Here is a 22,517-nt window from a genome sequence, read left to right as displayed (position 1 = left end):
CAGCTGTGTCTTCACTGTGACACTGTTAGTGTGGTAAAAACATGGGAGAAATTGCAAACCAGAAAACATTTTTGCAAGTTGAATGCGTTTTTATGATCTTATACATGTGGGTATGTGGGTGTGAAATTATTTAAGCTTTTATGTAGGGTGTCTAAACTTGGAGTTTCATGATCAGGTTTTCTTGCTTACTACATTTTATTCTTTGTATCTTTTGTGTTAGGAAGGTTACCTAAACTAGCTTATTTTCTGGAGTCTGCAACATCGTTCTTTTGGCATTAATTAATGATCAAGAATTTCATAAGCTTTGATCATTTCCATTTTTTTGAATATTCCATTTACCTTTAAATTTTGTCTGCTTGTTTGTTCTTCGATTTTTCCAGTGAAATGAAGGCCAGTGATTATCTGGCCTTGTAGTTCTGATTTACTTAAATTGTTCCACTTGTTACACTCTAGATTGATTTCGAGTTCTTCTCAATGATTCTGTAATCATTACCATTACATTTTGGCCATTTTTAAATCCTTAATAAAATCCAAAGGACTTTGTATGGAATGTAAGACCTTCTGTAAACTTTCTGCAAGCTACTTTTTCAGTCTTATACCTGATACTCTGCCATACTTTGCACATGTGTCACCCTAGGCAGAAAACTCTCCATTCTCAGGACACATCCAAGCCTTTGCTGCACTTTTGTATTTGCAGTTTGCCTTCATCTGAGATGGGCTTCTATGTCTGTATGTGTTGAAACAGTACTTGTATATCAGTGCCCATCTCAGATGCCACCTGCTCACAAAGTTAGAACCTGAAAAAAGTCTGAGTACTGGGGATCAGCTGTTGCCACCCTTTAGTTTTACAGATGAGGAGGTGAGGCTGACAGGGATCAAATGATGTGCTTAAATTAGATGCAAAAATAAGACAAGGACTCAGGTATTCTGATTCTCTGTGCTTCCATCTCTATGTAGCTTCCCTGAATTATTACCTAACTCTGGTTGAATTAATCTGCCAAGTCCTCTTTTCTCCTACAGCTTTTACCTATACTTCATCTATATTTTACCTATACTTTATCACTCTCATGTGCATCTTCTTCTACAGAGTCTAAGTTTCTTGACTCTGTAGGATCATATTTAATTTACTTTTGTATGACTCATAGCATTTGATCAAGTGTTTGGTACCATCAAACTATTTATTACAGAGAATGGAAGTATAGATACATTGTTTAAATTTCTGCATTGGGATGAGGTTTTACTATAGAGCTGAAGAAAAAAGAGATAGGAAAGATAATATTATCAATCCAGAATTCAGGACTTGGAAATATTGACTACCACTGTAAAGTAACGTTGGTTCCATCTACTGAAAAGACGAATCTTGTCTTCTTGGATGTCTCTCAAGACATCATACCATAAACATAGAGTTATACCTTTACAAACATATAAACACACACCCAAGAGAACTGTTAAATAATTGCTCTTGTCTGTGAGTTCTATTTGAATGTGTTTGTTACGGATGGAGGCCATATTTCTTAACAATCAAGCATATGAGGTATTAGCTTAGCACCCTGGCACCTCAGTTTTCTCAGTTGAACAAAGGGGATAAAATTATCCCTTCTAGTGTTATGATAAGCAAATGAGACAACTCATTTGCTCACTGTTATCACTCACTATTATCAAAGTGAAGTGTTTATTGAAGTGCTGATTAAATTTTCTTAAAATTGTAGCTTTAAAAAATGTGTTAGTGTTTACACAAGAAGTACCAATGTAAGCCCTACCTTGGCCCACAAAGAAATGTTCAGTTGTTGGCAGGAGATCATGTGTATCTCAGAGTTCTAGAAATCTGAAACAGTAACAATGACACCAACAATATATGTCCCTTCTAAAACAGAGCTTTTAAAATGCAGATCAGAAAACTCATCCACTAAACAAATAATGCTTAAGTATCTATACATGCTCAGTGATCACCTGCTATTCCCCACGTACTAGTCTGTGTTCCAGGGTACAGTTTGGTTTTTTTTTTTTTTTTTTTTTTTTTGAGGCATACCACTGTGATGTTTTACTGGATAGTAATGTTGACTCTTGTGTTGAGATAGACCTTTCTCCTAGCAAACTGGAGAAAAGAAGCAAGTAGTGTTTCACAGCTTAATTAGTTATAGTTCAGTGGGGAAAAAATGTGGTAGAGAATGCAACTTTCAAAAACAGAAAGAAAGAAAAATGGTAAACCACCTGTGCCTACTTTTTATTATTATTATTTATTTATTATATATATATTTTTTGAGACGGAGTCTCACTCTGTCGCCCAGGCTGAAGTGCAGTGGGGCGATCTCGGCTCACTGCAACCTCTGCCTCTCGGGTTCACGCCATTCTCCTGCCTCAGCCTCTCGAGTAGCTGGGACTACAGGCGCCCGCCACCACGGCCGTCTAATTTTTTGTAGTTTTAATATGTAGCTCCTCTAAGATCACAATGCTCTGAACAAACCATAGCCTTTTAGCTCCTTGGGTTTACAATCCATGCCTCTTTTACTTGGAATTACCTTCTTCTACTTCCTCCCAATTCTCCCTCCTCTATCTGACATACTTATATTTCTCCTTAAGAAGAAATGTAATAACTTACATGATCCCTTTCTTACTTCCTCCTTCCCTGGAGGCCTCATTGTAACTCACGTTCTCTCAAGGCCTTGCTTAGGTACTTGTTTCCTCACCTAGATTTCGCATTTCTAAAGAGCCGGCATCATATTTTTTCATCTTTCTTTTCCTCTTGTTTCTTCTTCCCCAGAGTCTAACACAGTGACTGCATATAATAAGGGCTTAATAAATAACTACTCTTTTTATTTCCATATGAGATAAATTTGCAAAATACAGTTGTTTCACACACTTTTTGTATTTTGCCTTACATCTTCTCATTACATTTCTACTTTAGCTATTGCTATGACAACTGGTTGTGTGCAGGGTAAACAATTCTAAAGTATATTCTACAGGGCTCCTCAGAGGGTCCCTAGTAGGATGGAGTCAAGTTATGCACAGCTAGTACCAGTTCAATAGTGTATACTTGGACTGACTTTCCCTTCTTCCCTATTTTATTTGTTCCAGTCACCCACCAGTGTTCCAAAATTCCTTCCCAAAATAATCACCTACAAGCAATTTGCTCATTTTAGGGGTATCCAGAGAAAGACAATAAGATTGTACAAAGAAAAGGAAAATAATACATTGTAAATACTGTGTCTACTGCAACTTCTTATCTCCCTATGCTCCATGGTACTTTGCACATAGTAGGTGCACAGAAAATTAATTTGGATAAATATATCTGTTGAAAGTAAACAGTTATCTACTCTCTTTGCCACTATTCTTCTTGGGTCTTGATAATTCTCTCAGTTAGTGTCACTTTTATGAAGTTTGCATTAATTATACTATTAGCAGGCACATACTCTTAATAACAACAACAGCAAAAAACCCAGGTCTTAAAATCTTAATTAAATCTGTTTTTTTTTCCTCATAGATTTTATCCCAGGAATATTACCCACTGTTTTACACTATCATCATTTTGGTTTCTGCTATACCAGCAGCACTGCTTAATGAAAGTTTTGTCTCCTCTTGTATTTCTTAAATATTTGAAGGCACTCACGGTTCTTATTTTTTATTACGATTTCAACTATAAAATACTCCTCTCCTCTGCAACCTTGAAATGTTCTTTCCTCAAGGCTCTATTGCTGCCTAAGATTATCCAACTTGTAAAACGGGAAAATGAGAAATAGAACTGCTGTGGAAGGACTTTGGGGGCAGGCACAAAAAAATCAGATATTAGGGAATTCTAGTCCAAAGAAGAGTCCAGAAAAAGATGAAAAGAAAAAAAAAAAAAGAAAACATGCACAGTGATGCCAGTACTGAACTCAGACTCTAGTCAAGATGGTAAAAAACAGAGAGAGGTGTGCATTTTTAAAACCATTACATCAAAACACCTTACCTCTGGCTCATTTTTATAGATATTGCAAATTTGGCCATTTATATTACTGTTTGAAACCGTTTTTGACTATAATAAAAATAGCATTCCCTGCATTAATAAATGTTTCAGTTTATTAGCATTAAGTTTACATCCATGGTTCCTTCAGGCACAAAACATTAGGAAATTTTTGTCATTTCATAACACCTTTATTTTATTGAGAGATGCCTCCACTTTAGCAGTACTTTCAATTATACTTAACCTTAATATATACATTTAAACATATAATTGGAAAATTGATCTTTGAGACTTACATAAGTCAGGAAATTATAATTTAGAAGTAACTGATTTTTACACCAGTAATCACATTATTTATTCAACAAGTGCTATGGAGTGCCTGCTATGTGTTAGGCATTGCACTCATACATACACAAAGATGAACAAGACCTAATTCTTAGCTTTTAGGACTATGTAGTCAAGTAGCAAAAAACCATTCTACACCAGAAAAAAAGGAAATGATTTTTACAAAATCATATGTTATTATAATTCCAGGGTTAAAAGAAATTTTGAGGGAATCTATTCACCTTTGTCGAAGCATAACTAAATCAGAATCTAGTTAGAGAAAGACATTCTAGGCTTATGTCGTTTTATAGCCAGAAGACACTCAAGTCTGGAGAGGAAAGAGCTAGACAGAGAATTTCTAAGTGTCTAGATTTTAAGTTTAATGCCCTTTCCAGAATATTGCACTGCTCACATGAATTTGTTTAGTATTTTGCTTCATGCTTTTATAACGCTCATTGCTTATTAATATTAAAGTAGCCAATAGCAATCTTAAAATGTTTCTAAATATAATATGATCAAAATAATTCCATAGTCTAGTAAATTATCCAAAGTCTAGACACATCTTTAATTAGACATTTCAACCAATAAAATACAAAATGAGTTTGTTCTACATACATGTTGAAAGTGATATAACTAATTTTTGAAATATCAAATGTTGGAAATAATTTCCAAGATCTATAGTTAATACATGCTTTCTTCACATCTTTCATAATGTGTTCAATTTGAACTGTTTTAGTACCTCAAGCATATATGGAGCTCATAATAAATATGTATTGATCAAATATTAGTGATATTTGAATAATCATTATATTAGAAATCTCTTATGAATGGCTAATTTATTTTTGTAAGAAGAACTTGGCCTGGAATCAAAAGAGTAGGCATCTACAACATTTAGCTATATGTCTAGACTGTGTCTTGATTCATCAGTTGCTAAAAGGTACACATGAAATCAGAAAATTAGCATTCAGACATCTCTGCATAAAATTTAGTTGTTGGTGTTGGTTTTAATTTTTTTTCCAGTGAAGGAGCAGCTTTGGCTTACTATTCAAGCTCGAGGTCAGGGCTTGAAAACTTGAAAAATGGAAAAAGGATTAAGAGAACCTTATATTCCTAAAGAGCAAAGGTATAGTTTAAAAACAATAAGTGTGTCAATTGGTTTTCACAGTAACTTCTCTACTTCCTAGCACACTAGTATCTAAGAGTAACTGCTAATAAAATAAGCCACATTTAAATACATGTGTTCTAACATACATTTTCCATTTCACACTAACTTCACTTATATTCACAATTAATAGGAACAGTTGGCATCATTATAATTGTCAAAAAAAATTCTAAAATTCTCTGTTTGTTTACATGTAAGACTTAAAGAAAGCAAGCATAAGAAAAGCAACCATACATTCTGATGTATTCTTAGAAACATATCATTATAAAAAGGTTTGGGCTACATAATACATAATTGCACTTGGGTGTAATTTTTTAATCTTTAAATTAGAAAAGACAGATGATTATTTTCTGCCTTCACCAAAGAGAGAAAAGATGTTAAATATTAATATCTCCTTGTTACACTTTTTTTTTTAAGACAAAGGGATATAAGAAGGATATAATAAGCACTGTGAATGTTCCTGCTAATTTTCCTGGAATTTCCTCCTATAGTAAACTATATCTTATCTATACTATTTAAACTATTCTTCTGATATTCTTCACATGTGAACGAGATGATATTTTGCAAAGTTTAAGCATTGTGGCAGCTACCCACTTATAAAGAGCAGCTTTATCCACTTCTGAAGTAGGAACAAAAAACTCACCAATACAAATAAAGGTTTTCATTAAGCCACATTCCTGTTTATTACAGAGTGACAGTAATAATTTTTCTGGATTTCAATTTAACGTTAAAAACAAATCCCAATTCCCCCATCTCTTTGATGCAGCTGGCTGCACTATGCATAATGTCTGATACACAATGGCACTGTCTATTGTTACAGAACTGGCTTATTTGTATATTGAAAGCTGCATTCAAATTTGTATGGTTCAGAATGTTCAATGAAATGCACAAATTGACTAATATTCCTCAATTCGTCGTAATCGTTTTTGTGTGAGTGTTTTTCTTATTTAAGGCTGTCGTAATGTCATTTATATTCTTTAAGGAAGAAGCAACAATTCCTCTGAAATCTCATGGTCGAAAGCTAAAGACAGGGGCCTAGGTCAAGCTCAAAGTCACTTACAGGACGTGAAAATCACCTCGGATTTAATCTAGGCTTAGCAGCTACAGGAAAAGAACTGAAGAAAGGCCTTGTTTTATGTTTTCTGACAGTAAAATGAAATAAGACGTGGAATATTATAGAAAGGATTTTGTAAGTGAAAGGGAGTGGTTGAGAAGAGGCAAAGTGAGTGTTGGAAAGGATATTGAAACTTGAAGAATGCTGGAAGAAGAGGTCAAGGGAATCCTATGACTGAAAGCAGCATCAGAGACACAAACATACTGATCTTGGAGCCCTGCAAATACATCTCTTTATATTGAACATTTTGAGTCTTTTTCTATTCCTAGGTGTGTTTACTAAATTATACAAGTCTGCTAATTCCAATTATCCTATAAATGCCCTTCTTAATTCTTAAAATACGTATTGCACAACTGAATTGCATTTGAGTTTGTTTTTTAAGTTATGAAACAGGTATCCTGAGTCTGTAAATACAGTTTATTTCCTGATCACTGAGCTACAAAAAGTACAGATTCAAAAAGCAATTTTTGGCTGGGCCAGATGACTCACACCTGTAATCCCAAGCACTTTGGGAGGCTGACTCAGGAGGATCCCTAGAGGCTAGGAGTTCGAGATCAGCCTGGGCAACAAAGTGAAAAATCCCATCTCTACAAAAAATAAAAAAAATTAAAAAGTGATATGTGTTGACATATGCCTATCATGGTAGCTACTTAAGAGGCTGAGGTGAGAGGATTGCTTGAGCCCAGGAGGTCAAGACTGCTGTGAGCTCTAATTGCACCTTGCACTCCAGCCTAGGCAACAGAGCATTTCTTGAAACAATTTCTTATCTCAAGAAAATAAAATGAAATTTTTTAAAAAGCTATTTTTAAAACATGGAAAAAAACTACAAAATCAAGAAAAATGATTGTCATTATTGCATAGATACTAATTAGAGATAAATGTAGTTGCATGTTGTTCATTTGAAGATATTACCTTTTCATCACTTCACTGGTAGAGATTAGAGGTCCTTTCTCAGCATTTCAAAAAATGTGGGAAAAACTAGTCTCTTCTACTTGCCATAGATAACTTACTATTGCAATTCCTGAGGATACGTAATTCCACTGTTAAATACAGGGTGGGATAGCAATCACATTATAATTATCAAACTTTTGGGCAGGGCATATAAAGAATTGGCCAGAATTTTTTTTTGTTAATCTCTTCATTTAATTCTTTGATTATATCATTATGACCAACTCCTCCTCACCCACCCCCCCTTTTGTTTTTTGCAAAATTAGTTGCATTCAGAACATTTTGAGTATAAAGAATTAAGACCTTCAACAAAATACTGCAGCATTGTGAGCCTCAAATTTCTATAGGTGCTATAGGAGGGGTTATTAATATCCTTAGACTATTGTGAATGTTGGAGGAGATAATGTATGTGCCTGTGCTTTGTAATGTACACATCAGTTTGTAAAAGCCATTTGAGACTAAGACATAACTGTCAGATGCTAATAGTTAGGACTTTAAAGAAAAAAAAAACCTTTTAAAATTTGTTGTCATTTGATAAACAAATTCTCACCATTGAATGGTAAATCTTTCCATGATTAATCAATTCAATCAATTCAATCATAGACATAAGGTTAAATGTAATGACCCAAAACTAATGTATTTGGGTAAAATAAAATTATCTTCACCTACAGGCTCAGTTTTATCTATTTGTAATTTGTATGATGATATATCTGACTTACAAAATTATCTTTATTATTCATTTGTTCATACATTTGTGGATTCATTTAATAAATGGATTTAGTATGTACCTGTGCACAGAATTACCTCAGTGTCACAGGAGATAATGCACCATGGTCAATGTGGTAGAAAAATTCTAAAGATGTCTTTCCTCCCCAGACATTCCCATCCCCTGGTTACTCAGTCAAGCACTAATCTAAGTACTTTGTGAAAGATTTTGCAGATGTAATTAAAATTCCAAGTTAGTTGACCTTAAAATCTGGAGATGATCTGGGTGGGCCTACCCCAGTTACATGAAGTCTTGTAAAAGCAGGCAGTTTTCTCCACTGGTGGCAAAAACCCAGAGATTAAAAACCCAGAGAGGAGTTGGCCTTGCTGTTGCTGGCTTCAAAACTGAGGGGCCCCCATGTGTTAAGAAATGCAGGTGACTTTCAGAAGCAGAAGGCAGCCTTCTGCTGACAGCCAACAAGAAAATGAGGACCTCAGTCCTTCCACCACAAGGAACTGGATCCTGAAAACACAAATGAGCTCAAAAGTAATTATTCCCTAGAGCCTACAGATAAGAACCCAGCTGAGCTGACACCTTGGTTTCAGCTTTGTGAGACCATATGCAGAAAACCCAGTTAAGTCATATTGCACTTCAGACTTATAGACCTGAAAGTAAATTTGTGTTCTTTAAGCCACTTGATTTCTGGTAATTGTTCCATAGCAATAGAAAGCAAATGCAAGTTAACAATCTGTTTCATATTGGGGCATGCCACATAAACTGTGGAAAGGCAGGAAGGGTTAAAGGGACAAAAGTTAGAAATTTAAAAAAAAAGACATGTCAAGATGAAATGACTGAGCACCACACATAATACGTGCTCTTAGCTTCAAGAAGAGTATTTCACAGTGGGCTGGACTATTCTGAGAAGTTCTTCCTGGAGCAGGAAGGCTTAAAGGATGGAAGAGGTAGTAGGCAAGGCCGAATCTCTCTTATGATTCCAAATAAATCTCCCATTAAACTTGTCTATCTTTAATTTGAGTTTTTGTTTAAACTGAAAGCAGCAACAGAGATGATACTGTACAGATGACATTATATAATCCTGTGCTATATCTGTTATTCATGTTTTCTACAAACCTTTCCCCAACTATAAAAACAATAAAAACAAATGTTCCAGAGACTCCAAGGAGTCAGTGCTGTTATTCCACTGAGTTGGAAGGAAATAATCATCATCCACTTATAAATCCGGGGTTACTCCAATTTCATGCTGAGCCCTGAATGAGATAATACATACATATATGTAATCTCCATATAGAGTACAGTAAGAAAGCTTGACCAGAAGACCTGTGTGCACCCCTCCACACACTTTTTTTAATGTGAAATATCTGAGTCGGAACACTTCTCAATGAATAACTAATCCTGGGAAGCATATAATCATGTTCATTTTCTAACTCTTTTGTGGTCAAATAATAAATACAGATGATACAGAAAATAGGAACCATGGCAAATTTGGACAAACATAATTTAGAGACAGTGACAGAAAGCTTAGTCAAGCTTAATGCTCACAATCCATAAAGCAAAAATCAGGACAAAAAACACCAAACATTCCCCTGAGGCTCATGATTACATAAGAGGGTCCTTCAGGTCCTTTGGTTTAGCACAACCTCTTCTTTTCCCAGCAATCACACTCCTACAGCTAAAAGATGTTTGGACTAGGACACTCATTATTTACAGCAGTTAGTGAAGCTGCAAGAGTACCTACATACATATATGCATACATACATAGTGCAGAAGATAATGAGTAATGCCTTAGCTCATCTTATTTCCCCAAGGTTGTAATTTAATTATGTTTCCAATGGGAGAAAAAGGCACACACCTCCCCTTAAAGAACACTTTTTTATATACAAAAAGTAAAGTGGACGTATTTCTTTTACTTGTGCCATTTCTCCATTTAAGCTGCTATTTGCTACTTATCAGCATGAATAGAAGAATGGATGAAATGAGCAAAACATAGATTTTTGTTGTTCCTGCCATGTAAAGTTACAGCAAGTAAATTGCACAGAGAAAAGAATAAATGTAGAAATAACCTAAATCTTTTTATGTAGATGAGGTAAAAAGGCAGTTTCCTTTAGAATTGCTCATTTAGATTATAATAGCAATTTATGTTAAAAGTCACGATGACAAATCAGCCTGTAATTTATTTTAAAAAGTCAAACTAGCAAGATCAAGTGTACTGTAGGTGGTATTTCATCTTATCATATTAAAACAGTCTTCCCAAATGTAAAAGATAATCTCAACTGCTGTGTTCTGTAAGCAAGCAGAAAATTATGTAAATCTGATTTCCTTACTGTGTGCTTACTATCTCTTTAAAGCTTACTAAATCATATCCAGATTTGTAAACACAAAAGCACTGGATCCAAGATATATTTGCCTTTAAACACTCAGAATGAGAAAAGGTATTTTGCAGGGTGTAATTGAAAAATTCCTATCTGTTTTCAAAAGCTAACCAACAGTTATGTGAGATTTTAAAAAAATACAAAACATCACCTTTTAACTTATTATGGGCTTAATTGCTTCCTCATAATGGAGTGTGACAATGTGATTGCAATAAGAACAGCACCTGCTTTGAAAATCCCATATCAAAGAAATGCCAGTAAGGGAGCAGGAAGCTCACACGGCAGCCATGTTGAAGTTCCTCTTCATCTATATTTTAGCTTTCACTGTTTCTTACCCTCTGTACTTTAGGTCTCTTTAGGCTCATTGCCTGAATCACTGGTGTTTGCTTTGTTAGCTCACCTAAAAATGTCGGTACCTGTGTGCATGCTCACCTTGGAGATGTCATAAGCATAACGGCACATATATGTAGCTGGATATTTCTCTGGGCCAAAATTTAGAAACTTTCTTCTTTTCAAACACAGAAATCTCCTACATGACCCAGACTGTAATGTGCTCTGCCTGTGTGCTAGAAGACAAACCTGTGATCCAGATTGCACAGCATGTTTAAGTCAATAGCCGTGCCAATAGCATGGACTGTCCTCATCCTTCCTGTGTTCTGAAGAAGTAATACTTTGATGTCAAAGTTAAATTCACTGTTATTGTGGATTTGCATTTACCTGCATCAGTACACTCCAATCTATTTGGAAATATACAACTAATCTTAATATATATCTTTTCACAACTAATTTCTTACTTTATATATTACAGCAAGGCAGGAAATCCTTTACTCTTTCCATGAAGAGTTAACCAAGTAATAAATCAAGTTAAAAGATATTTAAATTACTAGTTATGTTTTAGTTAAGATAAATGTATAGTATTTCCTGCACCTTTAAAAAATGAGAGTAAGAAAAACAAACTCTCTTGTTCTAGTTCCTGGCCTATAGTAAGTAGTTAAATATTTGTTAAGTGAGAATGCTATTCAATACATTCAGTAAACAATAAAATATACATTTTGGTTCTTTATTAAGGAATTTTGCCAGCTGTAAAATAACACAATATTCCATTTTAATTCTAGCATTCTAGAATTTTAAGTGATAGATCGAGACAATCACATGAGAGTAAAGAAAGGCAGTGAATGCTGAACTTACATATGCTATGAGCCATACAAAGAGAATGACCAGCAAATACAGTAGGACAAAGAATAATGAGAGATGTGCTCAAAGGGAGGTATGCACCTGCACATAAGACACACTGAGAGGCTGATAACACACTCACACACACACACACACGCATGCACACAAACACACACACTGTCCTTATGCACAGCAACATTTAGAGGCACACAAAGACACTTACTGAAAGGGCAGAGGAAGACTGAGAATTCTAATTATGGCAGAAAGTGAGATGGATGGGAAACAGCCCCAGTTTATGTGTTTATAGGATAATAAAGACTGCAAATGCCCTCTTGTATTTTCACAGCAGAAGGTACGAATGGCAGTGCCAGCTCTGGGTGCTTGCCTTTTGGCTAGATGACATTAAGCTGAGGTGCATATGTGGCCTGTGGGCTGAAGATTTCACACCTGCTATAAAGGCAGTCTGTGTTAAGTCTCATTCTAAATAGTACCTGTGTAATAATAGTGTTCAAATCAATGTTTCACACAAATAAAAACTCACATTCATTTATCTATAAAACTGCTATAATGTTAAGGCACTGAGTATAAGCCCTAATAAATTCAAATGCTAGGCACATTATATCAATGTGCTGTCAGCAAAATGTGTAGCTGAAAGATAACGAATAATTTCATATTTCAGGACCTCTGGAATCTAGAACAAAATAATCAGAATAGCTGATTCTTATATTCTTAGACCTATCATGTTTAAGTCTGTTTTAAAAACTTTGCATATATAAATTTATTTATATAAATTTATTTTTTTATTATAATAAATAAAATAAATTTATTTTATTATATAAATTTATTTACTCCTCACAACAGCCTATATTATTTTCTCCATTGTATAAATGGGGAAAACTGAGATACATAAATGTTGGAGCCTAGATTTAACCTGGTCTATGAAGTTTTAAAATCTTTGTTCTTAAGCACTTTGCAATAATGCCCCTCAGAGATAAGCAACAAATGTAAAGGCTTAAAAAATGTTTGAATAAGATCCACGATTAAAACAATACACAAAGAAACAAATTTTAAAACTCCCTTTGGATTTTCTCTAATAAAAAGGAAGAAAAGAATACTTTAAAAATCTTTATCACCTACAGGTAGCCTTTTCAAAGACTTTTCTTTCACAAACAAGCCAGTATGAAGTTAGAAGAAACCCTGGTATGATAAATACATAATTTTTTAGTTCTTTGATTAAAAGGTTACATCTGGATAACTTTAGAGTTTTTTAAAAAATTTTTTTTCATAAACTGCATTGACTAGAACTGCTGGTGGTACTGGTACACATACCTATATTTACTTTCAATGAACTTAAATTCCTGAAAAAGTTATTTCTAAAGAAGGAACAAACTAGCATGTAGTATTTAAATGGATTATTTTACATATCAGGAATACAAATCTCTATGTACCATCAGCAGTTTTTGTTATTTTTACAAAAGGTAAAATTAAAACAAAAAAAGTCCGAAAGGTTAAGCGAAGTCTAAATTACATTTCATTTTGAATTCTAATGCTCGGTGGGGGTTGCACAGTAAAATCCTTATTGATAAAAGACTGGCTTGAATCAAACTTCTTTTTTGCTAATAGCCTGAGCCAAGTCACCCAGAGCCAGTGGTCTCTGATGCTTCTAGAGAGTCATCCATCAGAGGCTTTCTCCATCTGTTAGGTCCAGTGCACAGTGCATTCCATTTTGTTCTCACCCTGGGACCTCTCCAGCCAGTCCTAGATCCATCCATACCTCATTGTTCTGCAGCCAGACAAATAGTGGCAATTAAAACACTGGGTAGGGATGACATACTATGGTTGCGGTTAAGAAGGCCCTTCCACTTTTAAAAATCGCTGTTTTGTGATACTTAACATTTTCTCAAAATAGTATTCAGATGGAAAGTTCAAAGTGCCTCTGTATGAGAAATATTTAAGAGATGTATTTTGTTTTAAAGTAAAAATATACTTTGTGGATTACCCATACTTACTTATGAAGGATTCACTGCAGGGTGAGAGGGAGGAGGATAATTTACACTTATTATTCAACAAATGTGTTGACTGCCTACTATGTTCAAGGCCTTTTGCCAGCCCCTGCCTCTCTTCTCAGAAAGGTAATTGTCTCCTAGGACAGGTAAGCAGAGGCACAAATAAATGTTATATAATTGAAAAGTGCCAGCCTTCCCTCCCACTGCAGAGTCCCTGCTCATGGCCTGGTACTGCAGTATGGAAGAGGAGAGTATCTTCTTAGAACAATTGGGCAACTCATCTTTGAACTTTTGTTTCTGTTCGGCACCTTCTGGCAAACTATGGCCATTATAGCTCCTGGATCCTGGCTCAAAGACACTTTTCCTTTGTGCTCTTGGCTCTATGGTCTTATTTAGATCTCAGATCCTTTCTCTGTATTGCCTCTATAAACCTCAGTTTGACCTGGCCTCTGCTGGGTATTGCCCTAACATATCCTTCCTCTGCAATTCTCTGCTCTTTTGCTTGGGGCTCAACTAGGTGACTGCAATATGTAATGTGCCTTTTTCTCTCTTGCTTTTATGTAAAATTAAAATTCATGGTTTTGATTTTTTAATGGTATTGAATTAGTTAAAGCAGTCATACTGTATTTCCACTCAAAACCCTTAGATTATCCAGACTTTCCAACATTCTTACAGCATAGAGTTGGCTAGAAAACATCCACATTTTAGCTGGGCAGTACAGAAAGTGTATAATTCACATTTTACTACATTTTCTGAAGTGGTATGTCTTATAGCTTTTTTTAAAAAAAAATAGTTGTGACTCTCCATATAAGAATTAAAAAAAGGCCTTTTTTTTTTTTTTTTTTTTTTTGAGACAGAGTCTTGCTCTGTCACCCAGGCTGGAGTGCAGTGGCGCGATCTCGGCTCACTGCAAGCTCTGCCTCCCGGGTTCACGCCATTCTCCTGCCTCAGCCTCCCGAATAGCTGGGACTACAGGCGCCCACCACCGGGCCCTACTAATTTTTTGTATTTTTAGTAGAGACAGGGTTTCACCGTGGTCTCGATCTCCTGACCTCGTGATCCGCCCATCTCGGCCTCCCAAAGTGCTGGGATTACAGGCGTGAGCCACTGCGCCCGGCCAAAAAAGACCTTTTTTTATGATCTTTTTTTTATGACCTTTTTTTTATGATCATAAAAAAGGTAAAAAAAAAAAAAGACCTTTTTTATGATCAGGCAATAAATATGTATTCCCTGGCATTGTTTAGATGTATTCAAATCCCACAAATACTGATTGAAAAGCAAGTAAAAATGTATCTGGAAATACCATGAAGATATAAATCATAAATTCAGTTTATTTAACACTAAAATACACAAAAAAGGACAGTTTGAATAAAGTAAAAAATGGCTATAGCTCCCAATTTTTCTAGCAAAATGTACAATAATGGAAGAAGAAAAGAGCTGAAAGATGTCTATGCAGACTAAAGCTCATCTGTAAGCCCTAAAAACAGAGTGAGTATTTCGAATTGAACTCAGAAAAAGTAAAAGTCTACAGAAATTCCACACTTCTAATTTGGATTTATTTATCTGAAGGAAAGAGGATCAATATTTATTTATTTATTTATTTATTTATTTATTTATTTATTTATCCAATCATCCATCCCTCCATCCATCCATCTGTTTATCCATTCATTCATTCATTCATTCATTCATTCAACAGATGATTATTAAATATAATGTATACTGGGTAATAACCCAGGTACTTGCTAGGCACTAGGGATATAGCAATGAACAAACAAATTTCTTGCTATCATGGAATTTACATTTTGGGCAAACAAATAAACAAATAAAACATCAAGTAGTGATACATTCTAAAAAGACAGAATAAGGGACTAGAAAGTGAATGGGAGGGTAAGGTATTCTTTTATGTATGAAAATAAATTTAGAGACTTTTGCCTAGAGATTTAAATAAAGTAATTCTTTGCACAGAGATTTAAATAAAGTAATGAGATGAGCTATGAAAATGATTAGGGGAAACTGTGAAATTGTGGTAGGCAGAGACCTGGTTAGTGCTAAGGCCCTGAGGTAGGAGCATGCTTGGTGCGTTCAAAAGCAACAATGAAACCAGAATGGCTGAGCAGAGTAGGAGAGTCCACTGAGAAAATGATTGTAAGAGATGATGTCGTAGATCAAGGGACAAGATCATATAGGTCCCAGAGGGAACTTTGGATTTTATTTTTAATGAGATAGGATGCTATTGAGTGGTTTTGAGCAGAGGAGTGACATGTTCTAAATATATCATTCAGGCTCTTTGTGGTAGAGAACAGATTAAGTTAAAGGAAGATGGGAAGCAAAAGAGACAAGAATCCATAGCAATAGTTCTAACAGAGATAATAGAGCATGTATATTAGCAATTGCTCTTTTTTAAAGAAATTATTTTATTGTATATATTTAAGGCATAAAATGTAATGTTTTGGTATACTTATACGTAGTTTTTGCTATGGTTTGGATGTTTGTGTTCCCTCCAAAACTCATGTTACAACTGAAGGAGTGCAGGAAATTTTACACCAAAATATGGCTCACTGGAATCATGAGTATTTTGATTTAAAAACTGAGAGGTCAGTAAGCTCTAGAAGGGACTTTTCGCTTATCTATGTAAAGATGAGACTGAAGCACCAAAGAGAACAATTGTTTCTCTTCCCCTCCCTGTTATTTCATTATCCACTAAAGGAACGAAGGCTAAAAATGTAACTGCATCTGAACACACCCTTTTTAAAGATAAAGACTGACTCCAAGGATCATTTCAATTCCAAAGATAACTATTTACAAATTAATTTCTGTTCCTTGATCCAACAATTCCTCCAGGCAATCAATTATTGCCACTCAATGGAATTATTATTCTCCCCCACCTTATAACCTGTTTTACCAGGATCCAAGCCCCCATTCTTGAGCAGATATATAAGCTCCTGGATGGTGTTGGAAGAATCCTCTGTGATTCTCCCCATGAACATGGCTTAATAGATTTGTATGTCTTTTTTCTTATTAATCTGTCTTATTGTGAGTTGATTTATCATTGAAACCTTGGGCGGCCAAGGGCCTTGCCTCCCATAAAACTGTCTCCAATACAACAATATTAAGAAGTGGAACCTTTTAGAATCTGCACTTATGAGGAAGGAATTCTAGCAAAGAGATTAACGAGTTATAAAAGTGCTTGAGTGGCAGGTCTGTTCCCTTTTGCCCTTCTGCCTTCTGCCATGTGAGGATACAGCAAGAGACAAAATGATAATACCTTGATCTTGGACTTCCCAGCCTTGAGAACTGGAAGAAATAAATTTCTCTTATTTATAAATTGTTCAGTCTCAAGTATTTTATTAGAGCAACATGAATGAACTAAGATAATAGTGAAATGGTTACTGTAGCCAAACAAATTAACATATCTATCATCTCACATAGTTACCCATTAGGGCATTGTTTTTAAGCAATCTTCAAACTGGACACCAGTTACTGTGCTTCACACTGCCCCAAAATGTCCCTGGCCAATAAAGAAGTATGATTCCTGAAGCACAGTGTATTAGTTCACTTTCACACTGCTGATAAAGATATACCCGAGACTGGGAAGAAAAAGAGGTTTAATTGGACTTACAGTTCCATGTGGCTGGGAAGGCCTCGGAATCATGGCAGGAGGTGAAAGGCACTTCTTACATGGCAGCGGCAAGAGAAAATGAGGAAGATGCAAAAGCAGAAACCCTGATAAGACCAACAGATCTCCTGAGACTTAATCACTACCACGAGAACAGTATGAGGAAAACAGTCCTCATGATTCAAATTATCTCCCACAACACGTGGGAATTATGGGAGTACAATTCAAGATGAGATTTGGGTGGGGACAGAGAACCAAACCATATCATACAGTGTGTGTGTGTGAGAGAGATTATCTTTCTCTATAAGCTTCAAAGTTTATTGTTCCTGGTAGTAAACTGGTATTTCTCTATGTTTCAAAATAATTTCATAAACAAACAGAAACAATTAGGAATATGTTTTACCAAAATATACTTTTAAATACTAATAATTGAAGTCACGTTGAGGTTGTTAAGTCAGTAATAAGCTAATAAGTTAGAAATAAGCCTTGTTTCAATGGCTGGTCAAATTGTGTTTATATGCAGTTAACCCTTGAACAATACTGGTTAGAATTATGTGGGTCCACTTATACGTAGATTTTTTTTTCAATAAATATATTCAGAAACTTTTTGGAGATTTGCAACAGTTTGAAAAAACTGGCAGACAAACTGTGTAGCCTAGAAATATCAAACAAATTAAGAAAAAATTATGTCATGAATGCATATAATATATGAAGATACTAGTCTATTTTGTCATTTACTACTATAAAATATAGACAAATCTATTATAAAAACTTAAACTGATGCAGACTGTGCATAGTGCTACTCAGTCCAGGGAAAATAAATGTAAAGATGTGGTATTAAATGATAACTACATAAAATTAACTGTGGTACATATTGTAGTACTGTAACAATTTTGTAGCCACTTCCTTTGCTATTGTGGTGAGCTTGAGTGATGAGTATCTGCTTAATACACTGTGTGATAGTAATCATCTTTGTGTGAGAAATTCATCTCTCCAATAAATTGTGTATTGCAGTAAAAAGTGATTTCTCGAGGTTCTTGTGTTTATTTTAAACCATGTTTAGTGCAATATCATAAGCCTTGAATAACACCATTGGAGTCACAAGAAGTGCCATAGTGATGCTGAAAGTGCTTCCAAGAAGTAAACAAAAGTCATGACATTATAAGAAAAAGTCGAATTGCTTGATATACGTACTGCAGATTGTACTGCAACTGTGGTTGGCTGCCACTTCAAGACAAATAATCCAGTGTAAGGATTTATTGTTACTATAGTTAAAAAAACAAGAGGGAGGCCGGGCGCGGTGGCTCACACCTGTAATCCCAGCACTTTGGGAGGCCAAGGCGGGCGGATCACGAGGTCAGGAGATCAAGACCATCCTGGCTAAAACGGTGAAACCCCATCTCTACTAAAAATACAAAAAATTAGCCTGGCGTAGTGGCGGGCGCCTGTAGTCCCAGCTACTCGGGAGGCTGAGGCAGCAGAATGGCGTGAACCTGGGAGGCAGAGCTTGCAGTGAGCCGAGATTGCGCCAATGCACTCCAGCCTGGGCGACAGAGCCAGACTCCATCTCAAACAAACAAACAAACAAACAAACAAACAAACAAAGGAATTATTGTATCTACATCAGCAGGGGCAAAAACGTTGTACTTTTTGCAAAATACCTTTTTATGTCATATTGAAAATGCAGTTTTTATGTGGGTGCAGGACTTCTATAAGAGAGTCATACCTTTAGTCTCTAATATGATTAGAGAAGAATTGAAGTTATTACGTGACAATTGGCAAAAGGAAGGTGAAGGATCTAAACCTAGAGGACTTAATGTCAGCAAAGGATGGTTTGATAATTTTAGAAAGAGAGTTGGCATAAAAAAATGCCAAGATAACGAGAGAAACAGGTTCTGCCAACCAAGAGGTAGCAGACAAATTCTCAGATGCCGTTAAGGAAATCACTAAGGAGAAAGGATATCTGTCTGTACAGGTTTTTAATGAGCACAAAAGTGCTGTATTCTGAAAAAAAAAAGTCACAGAGACATTTATTAGTAAGAAAGAGAATTGAGCAGCAAGATTTAAAGCAGGAAAGGATAGGCTAACTCCCTATTTTGAATGAATGCAGTTGGGCTCATGATTAGGACTGCTCTTATGTATAAAGCTGCCAACCCCTGAGCCTTGAAGGGCAAAGATAAATACCAGCTGCTGCCCATCTTTTGACTGCACAAAAAGAAGGCCTGGACAATGAGAACAGTTTTCTTGGAAGAGGTGCATCAATGCTTTGTCCCTGAAGTCAGGAAGTACCTTGCCCATAAGGAACTACTTTTTAAAGTTCTTTTGATGTTGGGCAATACCCAGAACTCCATGAGTTCAACATGGAAGGCATCAGAGTGGTCTGCTTCCTCCTCAACACATTCTAACTCAGTCTCTACATGTGTGGTGGGTAATGAGGACCTTTAAAGCTCACTACACACAGTACTCTATGTAAAGGATTGTCAATGTTATGGAAGAGAACTCCAATAGAAAGAACATCATGAAAATCTAGAAGGATTTCACCATTGAAGATGCTATCATTGTTGTAGAAAAAGCTGTAAAAGTCATCAAGTGAGAAACAATAAATTCCTGCTGGAGGAAACAGTGTCCAGATGTACATGAATTCACAGGACTTACAACAGAGGCAATCAAGGAAATAATGAAAGAGATTGTGAATATGGCAAAAAAAAAAAAAAAGGTGGGGTATGAAGGGTTTCAATACAAAGATCTTGGAGAAATTTAAGAACTAATAGATATCATACCAGAAGAATTAGCAGAAGATGACTTGATGGAGATGGGTGCTTCTGAACCAGTAGACAATGAGGAAGAAGATGCAGATGAATCAGTGCCAGAAAACAAATTGACACTAGACAATCTGCCAGGAGGATTGTGATTATTTAAGACTGTTTTGATTTTTGCTTGTTTGTTTGTTTTTATAATATTAACCCTTCCATGACACAATCACTGAAACTAAAGCAAATGCAGAAGAAAGCATTCGTACCATATGGAAATATTTTTAGAGAAATGAAAGCAGAAAAATCAGACAGAAATTATGTTGTATTTCTGTAAGTTACATCAAGTGTGTCTACCTCTCCTGCCTTCTCTTTTGCCTCCTCCACCTGTTTTGCCTCTGCCACCCCTGAGGCATCAAGAATAACTTATTTTCCCCTCCTAAGCCTATTCAATGTGAAGATGATGAGAATGAAGACCTTTATGATGATCCACTTCCACTAATAGTAACTATACTTTATCATTCTCATGATTTTAAAATAACATTTTATTTTCTCTAGTTTATTGGATGAATAGTGTATATAATACATATATAAAGTATGTGTTAATCAACTGCTTATGTCATCAGTAAGGCTTCTAGCCAATAGTAGGCTATTAGTAGTTAAGTTTTTTGGGAGATTTTCACCTGCATAGGGGCTTAGGGCCTCTTCATGTTGTTCAAGTGCCAATGTATATTCTTATCTATGCAATCATAGAGCTTTAAATGTAAGCTATAATCATAACCCTAAAAACACTATAGGCCCATAACACTATAGGTACCTGGCTCAGAAAAAAAGAATAATTTTTAAGAGTATGAAGTATATTTACTTGAATATAATTAATTAGTAAAAATAATTATAAAATCTAATGATTTCGTTTATATGAAATATCCAGAATAGGCAACAATATAGAGACAGAAAGATTAGTAGTTGCTTAGGAATAGGTGGGATGAGAGGTTTTTAGGGAGTGATAACTAAATCCCTAAATGTTTCTTTTATAGGTAATATGTTCTAAAATTGATGTGGTGATGGTTGCACAACTCTGTGAATTTACTAGAAACCATTGACTTGTATATTTTCAATGGGTGAATTGTATCACATGTAAATGATAACTCAATACAGCTATTATTCAAAAAATGATTATAAAACTGATGGATGAAGTCTTACCTATCGTAAATAATGGCCACTTTGTAAATTAATGGTGCTAAAAAAAAGCTAACATATCAGCAAGTCAAGAAATTCAGGTGCTTGTATGCTAAATTTCTTATGAAAATATTTACAAACATTCTACTTTGCATTTAGAAATGTTATGTTCATCTATGTATTTATATTCTTTACTTGGAAAAATGTGAGTGCGGAAGAGGTCAGGTTAAGCATGAGATCTTTGGAAAGAGGGAAGGGTATCATTAATTGACTTCACCATGAAAATTAAATGCCTTAATTTGTGTTTGTCTAAGATACATTTAAAAGATTTGTTTGAAGTGTCAGCAGTGCTCATGCTATATTTCAGGCAAGGAGAGCCCTCCAGGTCAGACAATGAGAAAAAGAAGTATGATTATTTTCAAGTCAAAGGAAGGAGAGCTATATTAAATATGCACTTCATGAAGCAACACTGCCTTTTAGTGGCCTCTCAAGAACTCTTATTATTAGCAGTATCTTCTAGAGAGATTTTCTCACAGGGGCTGCATGGTTTGCTAGATATTGTTCTTGCATCTATTTCTATTAGCTACAGCTGCTGATCTATGGTTTAAACCAGTTACCTGCCAAATTACAACGCTTGTTGAGTTTCAACAGTAACAGATCAATTCATGTAAACTGTTTGGATGGCTTTGAGGATGTTTATGTATTCTTTATAAGCCCTTAGTCAAAGATTGCTGAGGTTGGTGGTGTACAAATGAAAAAATAATGGGCATTCTGATATCTGGGGCTGGCTATGCTTAAGTTTGGCACCAAGAATTAATGGATCTTATGTTTCTTGTGAAAAAGTACATTGGTACTTACATACATATTCCTAGAATCTTTCCTTATTGTAATGCAAGTCTATCAAATTATAATGACACTTCAAATGTGATGAATCCCAGAATCTTCATTTTTTTTGTATGTCGTGCTGAAAGCTACTCTGCATAATAATAAGCTCTCTAAACAAACATAATTGCCTTCTCATCCCACTGAAAAGAGGAATGAAGAACCACTTTCAGGGCAATAAAGAGAGGTTTTAGGTGTTTTAGGATTTTTTGTTTGTTTGTTTGTTTGAGGGGCATTTTTTAGGTCGAAAAAGCACTTAGGCATAATAGCGTTTTGTATTTGTTTAGCGCACCAAACAGAGAAAATGGCCTTACTAACCTTAGTTAT

General features: G+C 35.3%; 1 protein-coding gene and 1 long non-coding RNA gene across 4 annotated transcripts in view; one reads left to right on the top strand and one right to left on the bottom strand.

Annotated features, from left to right (window-relative positions):
- Nucleotides 1-22,517, bottom strand: part of NEGR1 (neuronal growth regulator 1) — an 874,525-nt gene that overhangs the window by 12,410 nt on the left and 839,598 nt on the right. The gene's annotated exons all lie outside the window — the stretch shown is intronic.
- The window catches only part of LOC109024774 (uncharacterized), a 417,600-nt gene that overhangs the window by 334,665 nt on the left and 60,418 nt on the right, over nucleotides 1-22,517 (top strand). The window lies entirely within an intron of this gene.

The sequence above is a fragment of the Gorilla gorilla genome, chromosome 1, assembly GCF_029281585.2.
Source record: "Gorilla gorilla gorilla isolate KB3781 chromosome 1, NHGRI_mGorGor1-v2.1_pri, whole genome shotgun sequence".
Classification (NCBI taxonomy): domain Eukaryota; kingdom Metazoa; phylum Chordata; class Mammalia; order Primates; family Hominidae; genus Gorilla; species Gorilla gorilla.
The sequence above is the reverse complement of the archived record's forward strand: the minus strand, read 5'-3'. Positions and strand labels throughout refer to the sequence as shown.